Consider the following 19,969-nt stretch of genomic DNA (forward strand, 5'->3'; position numbering starts at 1 on the left):
TATAATATAATTATAATTTATATTGTAGCTATATTAGGGTTTATTTTACAGGTAAGTATTTAGCTTTAAATAGGAATAATTTATTTAATAAGAGTTAATTTATTTCGTTAGATTTAAATTATATTTAATTTAGGGGGGTGTTAGGGTTAGAGTTAGACTTAGCTTTAGGGGTTAATACATTTATTACAGTAACGGCGAGATTCGGTCGGCAGATTAGGGGTTAATAATTGAAGTTAGGTGTCGGCGATGTTAGGGAGGGCAGATTAGGGGTTAATACTATTTATTATAGGGTTATTGAGGCGGGAGTGAGGCGGATTAGGGGTTAATAACTTTATTATAGTAGCGGTGAGATCCGCTCGGCAGATTAGGGGTTAATAAGTGTAGGCAGGTGGAGGCGACGTTGAGGGGGGCAGATTAGGGGCTAATAAATATAATATAGGGGTCGGCGGTGTTAGGGGCAGCAGATTAGGGGTACATAAGGATAACGTAGGTGGCGGTCGGCAGATTAGGGGTTAATTATTGTAGGTAGCTGGCGGCGACGTTGTGGGGGGCAGGTTATGGGTTAATAAATATAATATAGGGGTCGGCGGTGTTAGGGGCAGCAGATTAGGGGTACATAAGTATAACGTAGGTGGCGGTCGGCAGATTAGGGGTTAAAAAAATTTAATCGAGTCGCGGCGATGTGGGGGACCTAGGTTTAGGGGCACATAGGTAGTTTATGGGTGTTAGTGTACTTTAGAGCACAGTAGTTAAGAGCTTTATAAACCAGCGTTAGCCCAGAAAGCTCTTAACTACTGTTTTTTTTCTGCGGCTGAAGTTTTGTCGTTAGATTTCTAACGCTCACTTCAGCCACGACTCTAAATACCAGAGTTAGAAAGATCCCATTGAAAAGATAGGATACGCAATTGACGTAAGGGGATCTGCGGTATGGAAAAGTCGCGGCTGAAAAGTGAGCGTTAGACCCTTTAATGACTGACTCCAAATACCAGAGGGCGGTAAAAACCAGCGTTAGGAGCCTCTAACGCTGGTTTTGACGGCTACCGCCCAACTCTAAATCTAGGCCTTAGTTCTTTATAGTAGGTTTTATTTAGATTTATTTTAATTATGTTAAAGTTAGGGGTGTTATGATTAGGGTTACGTTAGGGTTAGGGTTAGACTTTGGGTTAAGTTTAGGGGTTAATATATTTTTTTAGTGTTAGTGATGTGGGAGGCCAGAGGTTTAGGGGTTATTAACTTTAGTATTGTGGCGGCGGCGACATTGGGGGAAGCAGATTAGGGGTTAATAAGTGTAATGTAGGTGTCGACGATGTCAGGGGCAGCAGATTAGGGGTGTTTATGGTTTTTATGCTAGGGTGTTAGGTTTAAGCACACATAGTGTAGTGTTAGGTTTAAGCACACATTTTCTTTCCCCATAGACATCAATGGGACTGTGCGATTGCAGGTGTTAGGCTTATTTTTGCCGGCTCTCCCCATTGATGTCTATGCGGAAATCGTGCACGAGCACCTCAAAGCAGCGCTGGTATTTGTGTGCGGTATGGAGCTCAACGCAACCATATCACCCGCAAACGCCGGGTTTTTGCAAACCTGTAATAGCAGCGCTATTAAAGGTGAGCAAAGGAAATAACTTGCAAGTTATTAGCGAGCCACTCATAACGCAAAACTCGTAATCTGGCTGTATGTTATTTCAAGTGAATGACTGCCCTGATTTTTACCCCAAAGCAATTAACGTGGGTGCAAGTGTTTTCCAAGGCAAAAAAACTCTGCTAGACTACAATCTGTACATAAGAGTACCACTAGACCGCTGTTTGAAATGTTTTAACAAAGTAGCAGCCTTGAAAACATTTTCACAAAGTGCTGTTCACTTTGACTCCGTGTATGGTTGACCTCTTAAGTGTAATCTGAATATTGAAGATTTTGTCTATTTGTCATGTTGATTAAAATGAGTAAATATTGTTAATAAAGTTATTGTTAATAAACTCAAAACAGGGGTGTAAAATGTAATCAATGTTTAGAAGCATCTTCCTTAGTTTTTAGAGCAACAGAATTTAAAACAGGTCTGAAGCTAAATTCTTCCTCTTATGATCATGTTTGTATATGTGGGACATCCCCATTAATTCACAAACACATAAAAAGTCAGTGTTCAATGTCACAGATGCATTGAGTTGTTCATCCACATCACATAAGTTTTAACTGACAGGGAAAATATACATATTTTTAGTTCTTATTTGTTTTTTGTTTTTTATGTTTCTTCTTAATGTAAAACTTTTGTAAGGTAAAAGCTGCCTCTGCTGACCTCAAAACCACTCATTCGACTTCCATTTGTCTTCATTCTATCAACACGGCTGAGGTAAAATATAGTCATTAGTTGCAGCATTAGCCGCGCCAGAATGAGCAATGCAATTACTAGTTTTCTTCTGAGCGCTGCTTCTGTTCATTGACTTGTTTTGTTCTGTAGCTTTTGCTGATGGCTTTCGGACAGTGACTATTTACATTTCAAAACTCCCTCAACCTGTTCACTAAACAAACAATTATTAAGATATTCTATCATTTCTTACCTAGATAGAGCACAATATGTCCTGGGTCCCTTGACACTGCCATACATATTTCTGGAAACTATGGTTTCCTCCCTGCTTCCCTGTCTACTGCAGGAAAGGTAGATTTATTTAGCCTCTTAGCTTTTCCTTAGTGGTACAGGCAATTTCACTAGAATGTACTCTAGAAGAAATATAGAGAGGAGGATAAATTATTTATGTTAAAATTTCTGCAGTAAAAAAGCTGAATTTGTACTGAAAACAAAAATAAAAGTGAAATTACCTTAAAGAATAACAATCAATTGATCAATCAATCATGCACTGCTGTTTCAATAACAAATATATTAGCTGCACACCCAAGATTAAAATGTTAAAATTTTAGCATGGTGACAGAACCAAAATTATACTTTCAGATCAGATGCATATTTCTACAGCTATTTTTATTCCAATTCTATGTCCAAATGAGACCTCAGATCACATGAATACCATGCATCTCCTCTGTATCCAAATGAGACCTCAGATCACATGAATACCATGCACCTCCTCTATGTCAAAATGAGACCTCAGATCACATGAATATGATGCACCTCCTCTATGTCCAAATAAGACCTCAGATCACATGAATACCATGCACCTCCTCTGTATCCAAATGAGACCTCAGATCACATGAATACCATGCACCTCCTCTATATCCAAATAAGACCTCAGATCACATGAATACCATGCACCTCCTCTGTATCCAAATGAGACCTCAGATCACATGAATACCATGCACCTCCTCTATGTCCAAATGAGACCTCAGATCACATGAATATGATGCACCTCCTCTATGTCCAAATGAGACCTCAGATCACATGAATACCATGCACCTCCTCTATGTCAAAATGAGACCTCATATCACATAAATACCATGCACCTCCTCTATATCCAAATAAGACCTCAGATCACATGAATACCATGCACCTCCTCTATGTCAAAATGAGACCTCAGATCACATGAATATGATGCACCTCCTCTATGTCCAAATAAGACCTCAGATCACATGAATACCATGCACCTCCTCTGTATCCAAATGAGACCTCAGATCACATGAATACCATGCACCTCCTCTGTATCCAAATGAGACCTCAGATCACATGAATACCATGCACCTCCTCTGTATCCAAATGAGACCTCAGATCACATGAATACCATGCACCTCCTCTATATCCAAATAAGACCTCAGATCACATGAATACCATGCACCTCCTCTGTATCCAAATGAGACCTCAGATCACATGAATACCATGCACCTCCTCTATGTCCAAATGAGACCTCAGATCACATGAATATGATGCACCTCCTCTATGTCCAAATGAGACCTCAGATCACATGAATACCATGCACCTCCTCTATGTCAAAATGAGACCTCATATCACATAAATACCATGCACCTCCTCTATATCCAAATAAGACCTCAGATCACATGAATACCATGCACCTCTTCTGTATCCAAATGAGACCTCAGATCAAATTAATACCACGCACCTCCTCTATTTCCAAATGAGACCTCATATTGCATGAATACCATGCACCATCTATATGTCCAAATTAACCATTTTATTAGATGTATGACCACTGTTACCCACATTATACTAGAGATATGCAAACGTTACTTCCGATCATATATGTTGACCTTGCAACCCCCTTTATACCAGCTATATGCCCATGTGAGACCTTGGCTGTGTGGAGTATGATGCTGATGTAAATAACATGCCCAACTGATCCTTTACAGACAGATCAGATGTATGGCCTTGAAGCCATTATTTATATGTGTCCAATACCTGCTACTCAGGCTAAATCCCAAGTAACGCCTTAATCAAGTTGTATGGCCCCTGCATCCCTTTATGCCAGCTAAATGTTTCAGTGAAACCAGTGACCATATAAACTGCACCGTAGCAACTTCTGCATGCTACATGCTTAGTGAGACCCTAAACCAAATAAATGGCCCCTGCAGCCCATTATGGGATAGATTACAGATGTAGCTCAATTAAAAAAAAAAACAAAAAAAAAACTTTAGTTTTAGGATGGGGCTTGTACTGGTTGTTGTTTTTTATTTTATTATTTTTTTTTATTTAATATTTTTTATCGAGGTTATTACATACATATAACATATAAAACATGTTCTGTCAGACACATAAACCATGTACATAATATTGGCAACCATACAATATATCATAAACTAACATACATCGTTAATAGTCGAAAGGAAGGCATCGAGCATAGTTAGTACAGTCACAGAAGTTAATATAGAAGTAATGGCGTTCAAGTAACCTATAATATATTACTATCCTTCGTTAAACAAGGGATCTGTGTCCCGTAGCTTAACAGATAAACTATGTGGGGGGAAGCAGAGCTTGTTATGTTAAAGAAGATTTATAACTCCCATGGAATTCCATGCCTTAATGGGAGGTGCATCCAGCTTTGTAGGGTCAACAGATACAAAAAAGTCCACTGGGCTTAGCTGCAACATCACTACTAGACTTATGGGGAGGTACCCCTATCAACACTTTATTTGGGGGTAATGTTCAAAATATATAGCACTTAAAGGGAAACACTAAGTCAAATATCTAGGTATTATAAGGTAGTCTAAAATATTCTAATGCAGAGTAATTTCCCAAATCTGCTAAATAAGTATCTGAAAGGGATAAGAGCCAGCAAAATTAGTAGTAATAAGGATCCTGGGTATAAATACTTTCTAGGCACAATATAATATCAAACATGGAGGAAATTAAAAGTCTGTATGGGTCACATACTAACAAAAATATAACTTGTAGTAAGGGAACACTCTGGCCTCATTACAATTTTAATTGATAAATGAAACAAAGGCTTATTCCTAGTCCGGGGAATATATTTATAAAATAGGTATACAGCCTAAGAAGGGGAAGCCAGTGATGTATAAAGACCATTTTCCAATGTCAGTTAATAAAGTTGCATAAAAGTAATTTTCAGTGTGTGGTATACTTCTAGATAAACAAAAAACTACAAAACAAGTAAGCATTATCATATTATATATAGCAAATATATGAGCAACATAATCAGAGTATATAAACTTTAGTGCTACTACATATGACTCCATGAATCCTTAAGCTTCCCATGCCAGTGACAAAACAACCTCTTGCCATTTAGTTCAATAGTAAGGAGCTAAAAGTGACTATTAAAATGATGGTGTAGCTAGAAATATTGAGCCTAACATAGCCCATATAGGTATATGAGAGTAGATACATGTAACTATGAATTTGTCTAATAATAGCAAATATATAAAACTTCTAAGGGCCTCATTAGGAAAAACCTACATTATGTAAAGCAAGTCCATACTAATGTGACTGTTGCTATTGGAGCCAACTATAGTGTTTATTTATCTTCAATGCTATAATACGGACTTCTACACTAAGTGAGAACTAAAGGCAACCTAAAAGCCTCCAGCATACTAGTAACATATACATATATTAATGGTCCATCCTCTGCAATCTCCTAGCATTAAAAAATAGGGGATATATTGTGCTCCAGCATTATAATACATTGGATTGTAGGTTTTAGAGGAAATTTGAACTGTAAAGGGCATCGTGCCAAGAGAAAAAAACGCAAAAAAAAAACCGATCTGTATTGGCGAGATACGTGTAAAAGAGAGGTCACATTTCAATATACTCAAGATGCCCAGACCTTATTAACTATAAACTGAGGGTGGTGTCAAGAAATAGCATATAGTAATCTGATTGTTTATAACCATTCAGAAGATAACATGTAAAGGACAGCTTCAGTATGTCTTAAATATCAACAGAAAGCTAATCCAACAACTCTGTCTCGGCCGCAGACAGAGCGTCAGAGCTGCAGCAAAAAACGTATTAAGACTAGTCTTGGTGCATACTACAAACAGCCTAAATATAGAAAATTACTGAAATATTGGAGAGTCAAATATAAACTCTAAAACACCATATAATTTAAATAAAGTCTCTCTGATCGAAAAATTATAAACCTGGTTTCTGTCCTTTTAGCATATTGTGTCCTGTTTGAAAGATGTTGGAAGGACATATACCTTCTCAGAAAATGTATCTGTTTCCAACCTCAGGAAATATTAGATCTACCACAGAAAATATGGTAAGATTACGGATTTTGGTAGAAGAGCAGTGCTGGAAAATGATGATACCACAGTACCTTCCGGGCTAATCTCGGTACAGCCAGCTACTTGGTACGACTTCGTTATGATCTCTCTGCTGCCTGCTGCCATTGTTGTAGTCATCTCCGGAGTACGGGCATAGATCAGTAACTATATGATGGCATATATGGTGCCCATCCCATGTCCAAGTGAGGATCTTTATAGCCGCCATGTTCAGTCAGCCCACCGCTGCTGCCGTTGCCGTTTCCAAGTTCAGCCCACTGTATGGTCAGGGAGGAGAGACCCTTCTTACCCGTAAATGACTGTATTAAGTTTTCTGCATCGGGTTGGGAAGCGATACTCTCCTTTGTTCTCCGGTTCATCAGTACTGCCAGTCGGCTATCTGATTGCACAGTTGGAATGCTTTCCATAACTGTCGGACTGCCGCCCTGCATTTCCACGCTGTGTGCCCCCTTGCTTCAAATAGGGAGAAACAACTGCAGATCAGATTATCCAATGACTCTAGCATAGTAGGGTTTAGAAGTTCCATCGTATGTCCTCACAGAATTCTGGTGTAGATAGAGTTGAAGGCTTAAGCAAAGATGGCTGCACAGGACTAGTTCAGAGGGCTTAAACTAAGCTCCCAGTTGAGATCTCCACTCCTTAGAGCTGTTATTAGTGCTCACAACATTCCTATTCCCAAGCATATAGTTTTCACTGCACTATCTCTAGCATTTTATGAAGAACTAGTCCTAAAGCCCTTGCACACGGGCCATTTTTTATAGTACAGCAGTCCCACCCTTGCTCTCTCTCTTCCCCCTCTCTTTTGCTCTCTCTCCTCCTCTCTTTTGTGCTCTCTCTCCCCTCTCTTTTGTGCTCGCTTTTGCTCTCTTCCCCTCTCTTTTGCTCTCTCTCTTCCCCCTCTCTTTTGCTCTCTCCCCCTCTCTTTTGCTCTCTCCCCCCTCTCTTTTGCTCTCTTTCCCCCCTCTTTTACTTTCTCTCTCCCACCTCTTTTGCTTTCTCTCTCCCACCTATTTTGCTCTCTCTCCCCCCTCTTTTGCTCTCTCCCCTCTATTTTTGCTCTCTCTCCTCCTCTCTTTTGATCTCTCTCCCCCCTCTCTTTTGTTCTCCCCACTCTCCTTTGCTCTCTCTCCCCCCTCTCCTTTGCTCTCTCTCCCCATCTCCTTTGCTCTCTCTCTCCCCTCTCCTTTGCTCTCTCTCCCTCTCTCCTTTGCTCTCTCTCCCCCCCTCTCCTTTGCTCTCTCTCCCCCTCTCCTTTGCTCTCTCTCCCCCCTCTTTTGCTCTCCCTCCCCCCTCTCCTTTGCTCTCTCTCCCCCCTCTCCTTTGCTCTCTCCCCCTCTCCTTTGCTCTCTCTCCCCCTCTCTTTTGCTCTCTTTCTCTTTCCCCCTTTATTATGCTCTCTCTCCCTCTCTTTTGCTCTCTCTCCCCCCTCTCTTTTGCTCTCTCTCCCCCTCTCTTTTTCTCTCTCTCTCCCCCTCTCATTTGCTCTCTCTCCCCCTCTCATTTGCTCTCTCTCCCCCCTCTCTTTTGCTCTCTCTCCCCCCTCTCTTTTGCTCTCTCTCCCCCCTCTTTTTCTCTCTCTCCCAGCTCATTTGCTCTCTCTCCCCCTCTCATTTGTTCTCTCCCCCTCTCTTTTGCTGTCTCTCCCCCTCTGATTTGCTCTCTCTCCCCTTTCTTTTGCTTCCTCTCCCCTCTCTTTAACTCTCTCCCCCTCTCTTTCTCTCTCCCCCCTCTCTTTAGCTCTCTCTCCCCCTCTCTTTAGTTCTCTCTCCCCCCTCTCTTTTGCTCTCTCTCCTACTCTCTTTTTCTCTCTCTCTCCCACTCTCATTTGCTCTCTCTCCCCCTCTCATTTGCTCTCTCTCCCCCCTCTCTTTTGCTCTCTCTCCCCTCTCTCTTTTGCTCTCTCTCCCCCCTCTCTTTTGCTCTCTCTCCCCCCTCTCTTTTTCTCTCTCTCCCAGCTCATTTGCTCTCTCTCCCCCTCTCATTTGCTCTCTCTCCCCCCTCTCTTTTGCTGTCTCTCCCCCTCTGATTTGCTCTCTCTCCCCTTTCTTTTGCTTCCTCTCCCCTCTCTTTAACTCTCTCCCCCTCTCTTTCTCTCTCCCTCCTCTCTTTAGCTCTCTCTCCCCCTCTCTTTTGTTCTCTCTCCCCTCTCCTTTGCTCTCTCTCCCCCCTCTTTTGCTCTCCCTCCCCCCTCTCCTTTGCTCTCTCTCCCCCTCTCCTTTGCTCTCTCTCCCCCTCTCTTTTGCTCTCTCTCCCCCTCTCTTTTGCTCCCTCTCCCCCTCTCTTTTGCTCTCTTCCTCTCTCCCCCTTTATTTTGCTTTCTCTTCCCTCTCTCTTATGCTCTCTCTCCCCCTCTTTTGCTTTCTCTCTCCCACCTCTTTTGCTTTTTCTCTCCCACCTATTTTGCTCTCTCTCCCCCTCTTTTGTTCTCCCCCCCTCTTTTGCTCTCTCTCCTCCCTCTCTTTTGTTCTCCCCTCTCCTTTGCTCTCTCTCCCCATCTCCTTTGCTCTCTCTCTCCCCTCTCCTTTGCTCTCTCTCCCTCTCTCCTTTGCTCTCTCTCCCCCCTCTCCTTTGCTCTCTCTCCCCCTCTCCTTTGCTCTCTCTCCCCCCTCTTTTGCTCTCCCTCCCCCTCTCCTTTGCTCTCTCTCCCCCCTCTCCTTTGCTCTCTCCCCCTCTCCTTTGCTCTCTCTCCCCCCTCTCCTTTGCTCTCTCTCCCCCTCTCTTTTGCTCTCTTTCTCTTTCCCCCTTTATTATGCTCTCTCTCCCTCTCTTTTGCTCTCTCTCTCCCCTCTCTTTTGCTCTCTCTCCCCCTCTCTTTTTCTCTCTCTCTCCCCCTCTCATTTGCTCTCTCTCCCCCCCTCTCTTTTGCTCTCTCTCCCCTCTCTCTTTTGCTCTCTCTCCCCCCTCTCTTTTGCTCTCTCTCCCCCTCTCTTTTTCTCTCTCTCCCAGCTCATTTGCTCTCTCCCCCTCTCATTTGCTCTCTCTCCCCCCTCTCTTTTGCTGTCTCTCCCCCTCTGATTTGCTCTCTCTCCCCTTTCTTTTGCTTCCTCTCCCCTCTCTTTAACTCTCTCCCCCCTCTCTTTCTCTCTCCCCCCTCTCTTTAGCTCTCTCTCCCCCTCTCTTGTGTTCTCTCTCCCCTCTCTTTTGCTCTCTCTCCCCTCTCTTTTGCTCTCTCTCCCCTCTCTTTAACTCTCTCTCCCCCCCTCTCTTTAACTCTCTCTCCCCCTCTCTTTTGCTCTCTTTCTCTTTCCCCCTTTATTTTGCTCTCTCTCCCCTCTCTTTTGCTCTCTCTCCCCCTCTCTTTTGCTCTCTCTCCCCCTCTCTTTTTCTCTCTCTCCCCCTCTCATTTGCTCTCTCTCCCCCTCTCATTTGCTCTCTCTCCCCCTCTCTTTTGCTCTCTCTCCCCTCTCTCTTTTGCTCTCTCTCCCCCCCTCTCTTTTGCTCTCTCTCCCCCTCTCTTTTTCTCTCTCTCCCCCCTCTCATTTGCTCTCTCTCCCCCTCTCATTTGCTCTCTCTCTCCCCCCTCTCTTTTGCTCTCTCTCCCCCTCTCATTTGCTCTCTCTCTCCCCCCTCTCTTTTGCTCTCTCTCCCCCTCTCATTTGCTCTCTCTCCCCTTTCTTTTGCTTCCTCTCCTCTCTCTTTCTCTCTCCCCCCTCTCTTTAGCTCTCTCTCCCCCTCTCTTTTGTTCTCTCTCCCCTCTCTTTTGCTCTCTCTCCCCTCTCTTTAACTCTCTCTCCCCTCTCTTTAACTCTCTCTCCCCCCCTCTCTTTAACTCTCTCTCCCCCCTCTCTTTTGCCCCCTCTGCCCCCTCTCTTTTGCTCTCTCTATCTCTCCCCACTCTTTGTCTCTCTCAGGCCACGCCCACTCCCAATAAGCCACACCCACTCCCTGACCGACCATGCCCGACCCCTGCAGTTCCTTATCGCAGCAACATGCTTTAACCCCTTCGTTACTGTGATTTTCAGAGAAAATTTCCGGAGAATCTTTATTTTTTTTATTTTTTTATTAACCCATGAAAACTATATATTTTTAAAAGTAGACGTTGCCACTATTTGGCCACCAGATACGATCATATAAAAAAAATAGTGAAATTTTTTGCACACTTTGAGTTTTTTACTGAAATTATTCACACACAACTACTGCAATCATATGACAAATGGTTGTAAAAGCTTCTCTTGGATCCCCTTTGTTCAGAAATAGTAGACATGCATTGTTCTGCTGTTGCTTTTTGGCCACTAATTGCAGCTACGCACCTTATTTGAAATAGCTGGTAATGAAGGGGTTAATCAGTTACCTGTAAGGTTAATTTTTGATGCAGAGTAGATATTACCCTCCCACCTGACTCCTTCTACTACCGGATCCCTCCCAAGCAGCTCTCTTCCCTCCCTCAGCCCCCACTGGTCACCACCATCTTAGGCACTGGCAGAAGGTCTGCCAGTATGCAGTTTAAGGATTTTTTTAAATTGTTTTTTCTCAAAGTGTAGTGATCCCTACTCAACCCTCACCTCTCTGACCCCCACCCACACCCAAATAGCTCTTTAACCCTCTCCCTTTCTACTGGTGGCGGCCAGCTGTCTGTTGGTACCCAGTTTATATGTTTTCTTTAATTATTTATTTATTTTCTTCTTTTGTTTCTGTAGTGTAATGATGCCTTCTAACTCTCCCATTCCCACGATCATTGGTGAGGGTGCCCTCCACTTCCATTTTCGATAGAGTAGCTAGTTCCCATCCCTCCCTGGCACTTCAAAACTTTTTCTTCCCTCTGCCTCTGTGCCATCTCCGTCTTCCCTCGCACACTTCCCACCGGCACAAGCAATCGATCATTACAGACCGTGACAGACACAGTGTCACTATCTAATGATCTGGCATCTGCCTTCATATGGTAACAGATCACCAATCATGCTCCATTACCATATGAAAACAGATAGCTGCAGCACAGAAACAGCAGCTCTTGACTGTCACTTGACAGCCGAGACTGCTGGCGCTTCCTACAGCTGCGACAAAGATCTACATTATGTGGTATGCTGGGCTTTGTAGCACATGACGTAGATCTATGTAATTTTGAATGAAGGGTTTAATTAGACCACAGACCAGATAGTTGGAATCTGGGGGAATTGAATGGAGAAGGAAGTATAGCAGCAGGACCTGACTGTTAAGCTGTCAGTACAGCCGGGCAGTTAAAAGAATATTGGCATGGTCCATCGATCCATGATGGCCACTTAACACAGAGCTCTGATGCCAGGAGCAGGAACAACACTGCTCTAAATAGCCAGCTACCCTCCCTGACCACCATAATAGTAGCGGTGTGAGACTCCCAGAGACACATAGTGCAGCAAAATTCACCCGGTGAGTCTTTTTAACATTGCACGCTGCTGACAATCTCCTGAAGAGAAATACCACACATACTCAGCTGGACAAGCTAAACAAGGATATTATGTATATATATATGCTTTGAGTGAAACAAACAACTAAACCAGAGAAGACCATGCAGGTTCTTTCACTTATAGCACACAGCATAAGATAAAGGTTTCCATGTGTTATCAGAACACAATGCATTAGGAACTCAAGCACTTGTTTTACTGAATATTTAGCTTTATATGACTCATTAATTGGTGCAGTACTTGTTTCCTAATATTTATACTGGACATTTTGCTATATAAGCTGCATTTTTGCAATGTAAAAAATCTGCCGATAGAGACTATCAATACCATAAAGCTGTGTACTGCCACATAATACCACTAGAGACCACAAAATCTCTATGTAAGAAGCTATCCCTATATTACCACTGCTGGAAAACACCACATTTTCTGTGTGTCTGTTAAACAGCAATATATCTATATAACTACTATCAACTTAAGGGACGCTGACTGCAAACTTGCTAACTAAGTTCACCTTTGGGTCAACACACCCCTAAGCTACCACATTATGATGTCCTAAATCCCGGTCAAGCCAGACAAACTTCCACGACAGTCATCTGTGCAAAAATCCAGCATGACTTCATATTTCAAATCATCTACACCCTCAGAATCTCCTTTAAATCACACAAGTATAGCCCCTATAATGGCGGCAGAAACAGGAACTTCACCAACATTGGACACTTCTGCAATGCTAATGAAAGCAGACTTAATGTCGCTACCTACAAAAGCAGACATGGATGAGATGATTGCTAGAGTCATCACTAGCCTCAAAGAAGAATTTGCCACTGTTAAACAAGATATCAACGAACTTAGCTTTCAAGTGGAGGCTCTAGAGGATGAAAGAGACCTGTTTGCTAAAGATATTGATTCCACCGTCCTACTAGTAGCACAAGAAGACCAACGGATTGCAGAACTGAAATATAAAATTGATGACCTCAAAAACTGAGGCTGAAGAAATAATTTGAGATTCCGTGGGATTCCTGAAATCACGACCCCCAGACTCACTCTAGCTATATGTCATAGACCTAATTAAAGCCCTTACAGATGAAGATTCCTCTGACATAGACAACAGTCGCAAAGAAAGAATCCATAGAGCCCTTAGTTCTAAACCTAAGCCGGACCAACCACCTTGTAATGACATAGCATACTTTCTAAGCTACACAGACAGAGAACTTATCCCAAACTTTCAATTTCAGAACAACATTTAAGGGTCCCCTCTTTATTGGAGGCAATTTTAACCTCCCTTTAGATACATCAAATGGAACCTCACACCTATAAAAGCATTCAATTAAATCAATTTGGAAAGCATTACTAACAATTCCCACATTCAACATATAGTGCACTCACCATCCTACCAAAAGAGATTACACATTTTTCTCAGCCCCCCACAAACGATATTCTAGGTTAGATTATATATTTATGGACCATATAGGCCTTGCTTTAATTACTAAATCCCAAATCTCACATATAACATAGTCTGACCACTCAGCAATGTCCTTCCTCATGAACTGGCCTACAACTCCAGCCAACACATACATATGTAGACTTGATGATACTATTTTATTACATCCCCCTATCACCCAACATTTTACTACATTGCAAGCTCATAAATGTACAAATCATGGAGAACTTATCAATATCAAAGCTAAGGCCACCCTAAATAAACAACACAGACAACAATACACTAAACTGACAGACGCTTTAGCTTAAGTAGAAAAACAACACTAACTCCACCTCAAAGACTGTAATTTAGAAAAAAGTATAGGAAGCAAGAACTGACTTATTATCCTATTTACGTTTAGAAGACACACATAGACAATTAGGAATTCATCTCAAATATCATCTAGACAGTAATAATCCTGGTAAACTCCTTGCCAGATACCTAAAGAAAAAAAGATTCAAGACTTCAATGTTCATTCTTTGACAGTTAATAATAAAACTTCCACCACAAATTACAATATAGCCGAAACCTTTTGACAGTATTATGCTAAATTGTATTCAACCAGCCCTCCCTCTTAAACTTTAACAACTCCTCCACCAGGTCTGTTGGATTATCTACAGCAAGCACAAACTCCTAAATTATCATCAACCGACAATGACAGTCTAGACGACCTCTACCTTATCAGAAGTTCTTTCCGTCATTAAAAATCTCCCTACCAGCAAAGCCCCAGGGCCAGACGACTTCACCTCCTACTATTACTCCCAATTTAAAGACATATTAGCTAGCCCTCTTACTGATATGTTTAATAAAATTGATCAACAACACCCCTTTCCAAATGAAATGTTAGAAGCCCACATTACTTTTATCTCTAAGCAGGGTAAATCACCACTCCACCCTCAAAATTACAGACCAATAACTTTAATCAATATTGATGTCAAAATTTACTCGAAAATACTAGCAAATAGGTTGAACAAAATATTACCAAACCTCATACACCCCCGACCAAACTGGTTTCATTCTGGGACGCGAATCCAAGGACAATACTACCAGAGCTCTACAATTACTACATATGGCAAAATCCTCCTCGGACCAAACTATCTTTGTCTCTATTGATGCAGAGAAAGCTTTTGACAGGCTGGACTGGGCATTTATGTCTGCCACCCTGTCTCACTTTGGCTTTTCCCAACCCTTCATAAATAAGATTTTCGCGTTATATTCTCATCCCACAGCCAAGGTCAGAATCAATGGCACAATCTCATCCACCTTCCTAGTTTTAAACGGAACCCGACCAGGCTGTCCCTTTTCACCCCTATTATTCGCTCTCTCCATAGAACCTCTAGCCTGTCATATCAGAGACAACAAACTCATTCAAGGTATTACATTTGAACCCACAGAATACAAAATGTCACTTTTTGCAGACGATATCTTATTGACATTGACTTCACCAGTCTCTTCAATTCAACCCCTCAAGTCGGAATTTACCACTTACAGCAGATGGTCTAACTTTTCTATAAATTATAACAAATCAGATATACTAAACATATCAGCTACTCCACAGACGCTACATGAAATAAACAGATTAAAACTCTTTAATACAAACACAAAAACAATTAGATATCTAGAAATTACATTAGCAGACAACATCCCTGACATCCCTTATCCCAAATGATCCATAAAACACTCTCCTACCAAAAATTCTTTATATATTCCAAGCAGCCCCAATATCCCTACCAAAGTCATATATACTATCTCTACAATCACAGTTAAACCAATTCATATGGAGAAATAAACGCCCCAGGATTAAAAAAAGTCTTATATAGACCCAATGAAAAAGGCAGCCTTGGAGCACCAAACATCCTACAATGCTACTATCCAACTCATCTATCCCGTATAATACAATGGAACAACCACCCAACAGATAAATTATAGATAACAATAGAAGCTGACATGCTAAAAATCAAACATTTAGGAGATCAAGGTTGGCTAGCTATGAAAGATAGAGATCCAAATATAATTTTTAACCCTTTGATCTCAGGCACTCTGAAAGTTTGGGATACACTAATTAGCAAATATCCTGCACTATCAACAATTCCATCTCCCTTAACACCATTACTTGGAAACAGAGGTTATTTTTTTCACACCTATCTGCTGGTATACAAATAGAAAACAAAGTATCCCATCTTCCTGCTTATAAACTATTTGAAAATCACTCATTAAAAACAATGATTATCTAAACATCAGAATTCCCAAGACTTTTCAATTATTGGCTCACCTATTTTCAGATTCGCAATTGCCTATCCACTCATTCGAACAAAGGCTCTTTTGACAGAACCTAGACGCCATTTGAAACTCTATGTTCTACACATATCCTTATAAAAGGCAAAATAGGAATCTCATATAAAAAAAAACGGAAATCACATCTAGGACCCTTCCCACTTACACAATCCTCCTGGAATATCAACATAACCACACAACAATGGAATAAAATGTTCTTGTCCACAAAAAAAATCAGCATCTATACTTGAACAAACTATAAATTGCTCCTAAGATGGTATCTAACACCAACGCGACTAAAGTCCATATATCCCTCTACATCAGATAATTGTTAGAGAGAATGCTGTGAAATTGGGACAATAAGCCTCATTTGGTGGGATTGTAAAGTGCTCAAACCATTTTGGTCCCAAATAATACTTCATATAAATACAATCCTACATGACCCCCATCAACATATCCCCCTGGTTGTCCTACTGAGTTACCCACCCAAAATTCCATGCCAATATCAATTAACTCTATTCAAGATAATGTTGAATAGTGCCAAAACGCCTCATACCAAGATATTGGAAAACAACTCAAATTCCCTTTATCCTAGAATGGAAACAGCTAGTTATGAAAACCTTACAATTAGAAAAGCTGCACTATATTAAAACGGGAAAACTAAATTTCTTCCTCAGTATTGAATTCTATAGGAAGGAAACTCCCTAAAAACATCATGGTTTCTGAAATAGCAATCTCGCCTGGTCATTTCATTTCAAACTACAAACCACCTCTCCCTGACTTAAATAAAATTGTACTCTCAAATATCAACACCTCTATTATTATGTATACCTCAAAAGGAAAAATTTATGATGTAATATTAACATGAGTAACGCAAATAACAAGTTATTATGAACCAAATTGTAACACTCTACGTCATGTCTACTTTCAAAGTTAATTCTGTACGTCTTATTATTTTACTTAATGTACGTCATAAATTTGCAATGTTCATTTTCTATGAAAAAATTTAAAAAATAAAAAACTTTCAAAAAAAGGATATTGGCACATATATAAGCTGCAACTAAAAATAAAACAACAGCTGATACCTACTGAGTGGTGGTTGGTGGTTGAAGGCATTGCCACTTTTTGCACTGACTACACCACCATCCTCTAGCTTAATTAATCAAATGGCATTTGTACTCTTTACTGAATGTAGAAACATGTATGCTTAAATAAGGCAAAGTTCTAAACAAGCTCCACAGCAAGGTTTTTGTATTTTGGGGGATGGTTGGGTGGTGGGTTTTACTGTTGGGGGTCTTTGTATTTTATTTTACAGATAAAAGAGCTGTTTAGGCTTTTTTTTATTTTGATAGGGCTAATAGATTAGGTGTAATTCTTTTTTATTTTTGATAATTTTGTTTGTTATTTCCTGTAATTTAGTGTTTGTTATTTTTTGTAATTTTATTTTTTTTATTTTTTGTAATTAGATACTTTCGGCTAGATTACGAGTCTTGCGTTATGAGTAAAAAAACAGCGTTAAGCCTCATAACGCTGCTTTTTCACTAACGCTGGTATTAGGAGTCTTGCAGATTTAGGGGGCACCGCACACGTTTTTGGCCTTACCGCAAATCAACTTATGCAAATAGCATATAATCTTTTTTCTATGGGACTTCCATAGCGCCGGTATTACGATCTTGTCCTGGGAGGCCAAAAAGTGAGCGGTACACACTACCCCGTCAAGATTCGTTCCGCATTTTAAAGTCAGTAGTTATGAGTTTTACACTACAACGCTGTAGCATAAAACTCATAACTAAAGTGCTAAAAAGTACACTAACACCCATAAACTACCTATTAACCTCTAAACCGAGGCCCTCCCGCATCACAAACACTTAAATAAATGATTAACCCCTAATCTGTTGCTCCGGTTATCGTTGTCACTATAATAAACATATTAACCTCTAAACCGCCACACTCCCACCTCGCAAACACTATTTAAATATTATTAACCCCTAATCTGCTGTCCCTAACATCGCCACCACCTACCAGCATTTATTAACCCCTAATCTGCCGCCCCCAACGTCACCGCCACTATATTAAATTTATTAACCCCTAAATCTAAGTCTAACCCTAACACCCCCTAACTTAAATATAATTAAAATAAATCTAAATAAAACTTACTATCATTACCTAAATAGTTCCTATTTAAAACTAAATAGTTACCTGTAAAATAAACCCTAAGCTAGCTACAATATAACTAATAGTTACATTGTATCTAGCTTAGGGTTTATTTTTATTTTACAGGTATTTATTTTAACTAGGTAGAATAGTTACTAAATAGTTATTAACTATTTACTAACTACCTAGCTAAATAAATACAAATTTACCTGTAAAATAAAACCTAACCTAAGTTACACTAACACCTAACCTAACCCTACAATTAAATAAATTCCCTAAATTAAATACAATTAACTAAATTCAAAACAATTATCTAAATTTAAAAAAAAACACTAAATTACAGAAAATAAAAAACAAATTACAAGATCTTTAAACTAATTACACCTAATCTAATAGCCCTATCAAAATAAAAAAAGCCTACCCAAAATAAGAAAACCTAGCCTAAACTAAACTAACAATAGCCCCTAAAAGGGCCTTTCGCGGGGCATTGCCCCAAAGAAATCAGCTCTTTTACCTGTAAAAAAAAAATACAAACAACCCCCCCAACAGTAAAACCCACCACCTGCACAACCAACCCCCCAAATAAAACCCTAACTAAAAAAACCTAAGCTCCCCATTGCCCTGAAAAGGGCATTTAGATGGGCATTGCCCTTAAAAGGGCATATAGCTCTATTGCGGCCCAAAGTCCTAACCTAAAAATAAAACCCACCCAATACACCCTTAAAAAATCCTTACACTAACCCCCGAAGATCCACTTACCGGGAGAAGTTTTCATCCAAGCGCTTCATCCAAGATGTCCTCAACGAAGCCGGCAGAAGTGGTCCTCCAGACGGGCAGAAGTGGTCCTCCAGACGGGCAGAAGTCTTCACCCAGATGGCATCTTTTATCTTCATCCTTCCGACTCGGAGCGGCTCCATCTTCAAGACATCCGGCGCAGAGCATCCTCTTCAATCAACGTCTTCTTGCTGAATGAAGATTCCTTTAAATGACGTCATCCAAGATGGCGTCCCTTAGATTCTGATTGGCTGATAGAATTCTATCAGCCAATCGGAATTAAGGTTGAAAAAATCCTATTGGCTGATGCAATCAGCCAATAGGATTGAACTTCAATCCTATTGGCTGATCCAATCAGCCAATAGGATTGAGCTCGGATTCTATTGGCTGATTGGAACATATTGGGGGGTTGGTTGTGTGAGTGGTGGGTTTTACTGTTGGGGGGGTTGTTTGTATTTTTTTTTACAGGTAAAAGAGCTGATTTCTTTGGGGCAATGCCCCGCAAAAGGCCCTTTTAAGGGCTATTGGTAGTTTAGTTTAGGCTAGGGTTTTTTTATTTTGGGTGGGCTTTTTTATTTTGATAGGGCTATTACCGTAAATTAGGTGTAATTAGTTTAAAGATCTTGTAATTTGTTTTTTATTTTCTGTAATTTAGTGTTTGTTTTTTTATGTAATTTAGCTAATTGTTTTGAATTTATTTAATTGTATTTAATTTAGGGAATTTATTTAATTGTAGGGTTAGGTTAGGTGTTAGTGTAAGACAGGTTAGGTTTTATTTTACAGGTCAATTTGTATTTATTTTAGCTAGGTAGTTATTAAATAGTTAATAACTATTTAGTAACTAATCTACCTAGTTAAAATAAATACAAACTTGCCTGTAAAATAAAAATAAACCCTAAGCTAAATACAATGTAACTATTAGTTATATTGTAGCTATCTTAGGGTTTATTTTACAGGTAAGTATTTAGTTTTAAATAGGAATTATTTAGGTAATAATAGTAAGTTTTATTTAGATTTATTTTTATTATATTTAAATTAGGGGGTGTTAGTATTAGGATTAGACTTAGATTTAGGGTTAATAAATTTAATGTAGTGGTGGCAACGTTGGGGGCGGCAGATTAGGGGTTAATATGTTTATTATAGTGGCGGCAACGTTGTGGGAGGCAGATTAGGGGTTAATAAGTGTAGGTAGGTTGCGGCGACATTGGGAGCGGGAGATTAG

The 19,969-nt window shown here is 40.3% G+C and overlaps 1 protein-coding gene across 1 annotated transcript in view; it reads left to right on the forward strand.

Annotated features, from left to right (window-relative positions):
* The window catches only part of ANKS1B (ankyrin repeat and sterile alpha motif domain containing 1B), a 367,766-nt gene that overhangs the window by 342,802 nt on the left and 4,995 nt on the right, over positions 1-19,969 (forward strand). The window lies entirely within an intron of this gene.

Source organism: Bombina bombina, chromosome 6, assembly GCF_027579735.1.
Source record: "Bombina bombina isolate aBomBom1 chromosome 6, aBomBom1.pri, whole genome shotgun sequence".
Taxonomy (NCBI): domain Eukaryota; kingdom Metazoa; phylum Chordata; class Amphibia; order Anura; family Bombinatoridae; genus Bombina; species Bombina bombina.